This window comes from Phalacrocorax carbo, unplaced genomic scaffold, assembly GCF_963921805.1.
Source record: "Phalacrocorax carbo unplaced genomic scaffold, bPhaCar2.1 SCAFFOLD_60, whole genome shotgun sequence".
Classification (NCBI taxonomy): domain Eukaryota; kingdom Metazoa; phylum Chordata; class Aves; order Suliformes; family Phalacrocoracidae; genus Phalacrocorax; species Phalacrocorax carbo.
In genome coordinates, this window is record NW_026990329.1 from 274,505 (window position 1) to 280,733 (window position 6,229).

The 6,229-nt window shown below is 64.8% G+C and overlaps 1 long non-coding RNA gene across 1 annotated transcript; it reads right to left on the reverse strand.

Moving 5' to 3' along the window:
* Positions 1-864: 864 nt before the first annotated feature.
* LOC135311009 (uncharacterized) lies at positions 865-5,649 on the reverse strand. Its single transcript, XR_010370912.1, has 3 exons — positions 5,369-5,649; positions 2,454-2,513; positions 865-1,367 (listed from the first exon to the last, which is right to left on the reverse strand). It is a non-coding gene; the product is annotated as an uncharacterized LOC135311009 (long non-coding RNA).
* Between the last annotated feature and the right edge of the window lie 580 nt (positions 5,650-6,229).

A 6,229-nucleotide genomic window follows, 5' to 3' on the forward strand; every position in this document is an offset into this window, starting at 1 on the left:
AACGGATGACAAAACGCGGTTTCGTGTAGCGGACTGAGAAAACTAGCCAAGACTGCCAAGATTAAGAGCCAAGAAGGTAAAAGGCAATTCTGGCAGGGGGAGATTGCGACCACCGACTCACGGACCACCACCGAGCCTGCGCAGCGATTTACATACGGAACGAGCAAGTTTGTACCGATCAGTAGACAGGACGATAATGAATATGTATGAATACGTAAAATTTTGATCTACAAATTCTACGGGAAAGGTGTGTGAGGTACGCACGCCAGGAGGAGCGATCCCCCGTGCATCTGGCGCCGTGAATAAAGAACGCCTGCTCTTTAATACTAGATTGGTGTTGAAGAGATATTTCCGATTTTACCGCGTTTTTCGGTAACACAGGGAGTCAGACCAAGAGAGCCAGAGAAAGACACAATACCGACAGGCTACAGGACAGAGCAGGAGGAATGAAAAAATAAAAACGGAGCCAGAGCCAGGCAGAGAGAGGCGGAGAAAGAACAAGTAGCCACAGGCTACAGGACAGAGAGAGGGAGGCCTGAAAAGACGGGGAGGCAGGGAGCCACTCAGAGCGAGATGGAGAAAGAAGGGGCGGGGGGGGGTGCAAAAAAAAAAAACTAAAAAAAATTTTGCAGCAGGTAAGGAAAGAGAGGGGGCCAGGGGAGAGACAGGGAGGGCCCAGGATGCACAAGAGAGGCAACGGGGCCCCAGTGGCCCAGGACTCACCGCGACTCTCGCTCTCAGCGCTGCTGGCACAATTTAGCCGTTCAGATGCTTCTTTCCCCTCCTCTCCGCCCTGCCTCTTCTGCAGCTCCAGACTCTAGGCCATCCTCCACCTGAAGAGAATACAAGGGTGTCTCACAGCTCTTACGAGATGAGGCTTCCTAGGCACGTAGCCTAGCTCGCTCGTGCCGGAGCTGGGGGCAGGAGCACGGGGCAAGTGGGGCCAGGGGAGGCTGAGGGGGAGCTCTGGTGAGCTGGGGAGTCGGCTATCTTCTGCACCCTGGGCAGGGGGAAAATGTCATCATCCTCCTCCTCCTTTCCCTCTTCCCTTCTATCAGCTCCCGGGTAACTCCTGGGGCTGCCCTCACCCGCTCGCCTTTAGCATACCAGAAGCCTGCCTCGGCAGGTCGTTTGAAGCTTCCCATCCCACCAGCCCCAGTAGTGCAGGCACACAAGGAGACACCCCGGCACCCACCAAAGGGGCTCGCTCACCTCACCGGCAGCCCTAGGCCTCACCCGACACAGGGAATCGTGTCCGACACACCACCACGCTGCAGCAGGAGCGGAGGAGGCCTTTCCTTACCAGGAAGCAGCAACGAGCACGGCGGCATCACCTCGCAGGCACCGCAGCATCGCAGGGCTGTCACCTGCGGAGAGAGCAATGGGGATCACAGGGACGCCACCGCGCGTGCGCGGCTCCCGGGCTCAGTACCCAACTCTGGTCGCTGGGCAGCAGCATTATCTGAATTACTCTTCTCGATTAATACCATCCAGAAACCGTAACTTGGCTGCATCCACAGAGCTTCTATTCCTCTGCACCTTTCCCCCTCGCAGCCCCGGCAGCACCGTTCATTGCCTCTGCACCAAACAGCAAAGCGTCTCGAGCATTTCAGTCCTTTCCTCTCGACTGCTTAAAAAAATCTGGTGCTTGCTACTGTCCATGCCACTGCCCGCCCCCCCCCCATGCCCGAGGGAGGAGAAGCAGCACAGCAAACCTGGGGAACAAGGTTGGGTCCCCCACCCCCGCAGAATAAGCCCCAGGAACTGCTTGTAGGCATGTGGCATCAGGGTTGTGATAGGGTTTTCTTTTGGTTTTCTTTTTTTTCCCTGCCTTCTTTACATAATGTATTAATTGGGGTTGCTTTTCCAAACTACTGAGTTCTGTGGGGACTTTTTGTGCTTTTACCCTACAAAAAATGGTCATTTTCACTTTCGGTTTTGTGCATGAGAATGGTTGGTGGGTGCTTTTAGGTGGTTGTTCCTTCCCCACCACCACCCTTTTTTTCCTTTCCAGCTGCACAAATCCAGCTGGAGTTGGCTTTCCCAGAAGCCCCAAGTTGTTTTCTTTCCACCAGAATTCTTTCTGTTTTTTTCACCCCCCATTGCAGACCCAGAGTCAGGGGGTTTGAGGTATTTTTGTGCCCAGGCAGCAGCTCCCAGGCTGCATAAGCAGCCCCACAGGGGGAAGTCCCCGTTTGAGGGAATCGGCCCCAAATTGGGATGGGAAAGTGAAGACAAGGGAAAAAAAAATCCTGAATAACCTGAAAAAGAACACCTACTCCAGCCCACCAAGCACCCGTCACCTTGCCTGACTCACCTCCAGGGCCCAGATCACGCTCGGCTCATCACTTAGTGCCCTCAGATCACAAAAAAAAAAAAAAAAGAGTAAAACCCATAATGGAGCCCTATAGCCATCAGTCACATCTTCCCTCCAGTACTACACACAGACTCACCTTCTTCCAGCGCTCCCCTGGGCTCTCCTCCGTTGCCCTGCACGACTCATCCACCTGCACCTGGAAAAACAGTGTTACTGAACAAGTCACCTGGAGGCACAGCAACAGCTTAACCATTCCACAGCTCTTGCGCCCCCGTAGGAATACCATCTAGAGCCCAACTACAGCCTGCCGTTAAAGGAAATGCGTTAAATCAAACGTTAAGCCCTCGCACGTACAAGCCGGAACAGCAAACACACGGCACGCTCGCGCACCCAGGGCGCAGCCCGACGGAGGTCCACGGGCACCTCGCCGGTTTGATGCGGAGCCGCCCAGCATCCCTGAGAGCACAGCTGCAGGCGCAACAGCAGTTTCACCTACACCCATCTCAGCGCGCAGCGCTTCTGAAGCTTTAAGCTGAAAGCCCTACCTTGACCCTTGGCCACACTAGAAGCGAGCCGTGGCTAGGACTCCACAGAAACACAGCAACACAAATTGCACACCCACAGCGGCGACAGCCTTGCAGCTATTTAGACCAGGAACAACAGAGAAAAGTAAAACAGCTTCATCACCCGCACAGGAAAAGCGGCAGACGGAGACAAAGGGTCAGCATTCACAGCCCTTACAGAACACAGGCGTTCTCTCTCCTTCCACTCCTAAACCCATCCCCACTTAGGTCTAAATATCGCAGCCCTGCTGGGGCAATATCGAGAGCGGGGAACAAGAGCCCTGCCGCCCGCCGTTTGTGCGGCAGGACACAAAAACAGAGGGACATGTTTTGCCACACACAACCCTGAATCTCCTGAAAATTTATGTTTACCAAAAATAGCCATTTGGAACATATTCCCAAAAACATTCGGCAATGAAACGCTTACGTGTTTGACACCCGCACATTTTTGGGGAACTTGCTATTTGCTTCCTGGTTTTGCTGGTCTTCCCTCAGAAGTTCTACCTGCAGCCAAGTTATTCCCACCCGCCCGACCGGTTCAACCATTCACCTTCCTGGTATTACCAGCACATTGACACAGGCGAGGAACTTAACTGCTCTTCTAAAACTATCCAAATGACAATCACAGCCCTGAAAGAGGAGTGGAAGAGAAGAAAAGGAGAGATCAGGCAGCAAAGATGCCCTGCAGGCTGCTGCCAGCCAACACTGCACTCTTTTGTTAAAGCCACCCCACCCCCCCAAACGCAAAAATAAACCCCATGACTTTGTGGAGTGCGGTTTTTTCTTCTTTTCAGCAGTCCTTCTGGAGCTCATCCCTGTCTCAGCATCTTGTCTTGTCAGAGCATGAAGATGCAGATGATCTGTATCCCGATGACATCTGCATGGGATGAATACATTTTCAGAAAACGCCCGACTGAGCCATTTGCCACAGTCACGAGACTCACGACATGACACACGAGGTGGGCCCAGAGTTTTAAGGCAAAAATACCTCCCCCGCCCCCCACCCGAGATCTTTCAGGCTCCAGACCTGCCATCTCCCCGCACCAAACCTCCCCGGCCAAAGGGTTTCAGGTGGCCCAAAACACAGTACACAGAAAATAAACGGGGAAAGCCCTACATTGTGCAAAAGCGAACGATGCCCGACCAGGGCTTCTCTGCGGGGCCCGGGCTCGGCACGGAGCCCCCCCCCGGCACGAGCCCGGCCCCGGGCCGGTCACGGAGCCCCCCCCCGCCCGGCCCCGGGCCCGGCACGGAGGAGCCAGCCCCCCCCTCCCCCGCCCGGCCCCGGGCCCGGCACGGAGGAGCCAGCCCCCCCCTCCCCCGCCCGGCCCCGGGGCCGGCACGGAGGAGCCAGCCCCCCCCTCCCCCGCCCGGCCCCGGGCCCGGCACGGAGGAGCCAGCCCCCCCCTCCCCCGCCCGGCCCCGGGCCCGGCACGGAGGAGCCAGCCCCCCCCTCCCCCGCCCGGCCCCGGGCCCGGCACGGAGGAGCCAGCCCCCCCCTCCCCCGGCCGGCCCCGGGCCCGGCACGGAGGTGCCAGCCCCCCCCTCCCCCGCCCGGCCCCGGGCCCGGCACGGAGGAGCCAGCCCCCCCCTCCCCCGCCCGGCCCCGGGCCCGGCACGGAGGAGCCAGCCCCCCCCTCCCCCGCCCGGCCCCGGGCCCGGCACGGAGGAGCCAGCCCCCCCCTCCCCCGCCCGGCCCCGGGGCCGGCACGGAGGAGCCAGCCCCCCCCTCCCCCGCCCGGCCCCGGGCGCGGCACGGAGGAGCCAGCCCCCCCCTCCCCCGCCCGGCCCCGGGGCCGGCACGGAGGAGCCAGCCCCCCCCTCCCCCGCCCGGCCCCGGGCCCGGCACGGAGCCGACCCAGCCCCCCCCCCCCCCGCCCGGCCCCGGGCCCGGCACGGAGGAGCCAGCCCCCCCCTCCCCCGCCCGGCCCCGGCACGGAGGAGCCAGCCCCCCCCTCCCCCGCCCGGCCCCGGGCCCGGCACGGAGGAGCCAGCCCCCCCCTCCCCCGCCCGGCCCCGGGCCCGGCACGGAGGAGCCAGCCCCCGCCTCCCCCGTCCGGCCCCGGGCCCGGCACGGAGGAGCCAGCCCCCCCCTCACCCGCCCGGCCCCGGGCCCGGCACGGAGGAGCCAGCCCCCCCCTCCCCCGCCCGGCCCCGGGCCCGGCACGGAGGAGCCAGCCCCCGCCTCCCCCGCCCGGCCCCGGGCCCGGCACGGAGGAGCCAGCCCCCCCCTCACCCGCCCGGCCCCGGGCCCGGCACGGAGGAGCCAGCCCCCCCCTCACCCGCCCGGCCCCGGGCCCGGCGCGACGGAGGCGTCCCCCGCCCCGCCCGGCCCCGGGCCCGGCGCGACGGAGCTCCTCCCGCCCGGCACCGAGCCCGGCCCAGGCCCGGCGCGACGGAGCCCCCCCCGCCCGGCCCAGGGTCGGGCCCGCACGGAGCCCCCCCCACCCCCGGCCCACAAGGAGCCCCCACCGCTGCCCGAACTCACCCACCAGCGCTCTCCGGCCCCCGGCTACGGCCGCGCTGCTCTCTCAGGCGGCTGCCGCAGACGAGGATCGGGAGCCGCCAGGCCTCCAGGAGTCCCGAGGGGCTGCCGGCCACCGCAGGGGATGGCTGCCTGCGGCCGGACCGCCGCGGCGCTCCCCGCCCAGCTCCGAGCAGGCTCCGCCGGCCACGGGCTTCCCACGCCGGGCCGCAGAGGGGCCCCGGCACCGCAAAGAGACCCCTCGCGACCCGGCCGCCCCACGCACCTCTCCCACCTCCGCTCCGCCGCGCACGCGCCACCGGAAGCCCGGGCCCCGCGGGGCGGCCCTTAGAGGGCGGCCGGAAGGACCGGCCCCCACCGGCCCCGCCCCCGCGCCGGACCGCCCCCGCGCCCAGCCGGTGAGCGCCAGCGCCCCCTGCTGGCCGGGCCGCGCTCAGCTCGCGAGGGCGCCGAGGGCCGGGCGGGGCGGGACGCGCCGGCTCGGGGCCGGCTCCTTTCGGGGCGAGCGGGCGAGCGAGAGACCCCTGCGGGCCCCGGTCACGGCCGGGCAGAGCCGCGCGCCCTCCGGGAGCGGCTGAACGGGGCTGCCGCTCGTGACACGTACCGAGCCGTCCGCGACGGGAGCGAGCAGAGGAGGAAGGGGCCGGCGGCCGCGGGGCCCTGCCCGCAGGCACGGGGGGGGGGTGCGGGCTGGGGCCCGTGGGGCCGCCCTGCTGGGCCGCTGCCCTGCGCCGCACCGCGCTGGGGGCTGGGGCCCGACCGGCGCCGGGGGACCGGGGGCAGCCACGAGCAGGGGGCCTGAGCTTAGCCACGGCCTGCAAAACACCCCGCAGCGTGAGACGCTGCGAGGCCAAGGTGGTCCTT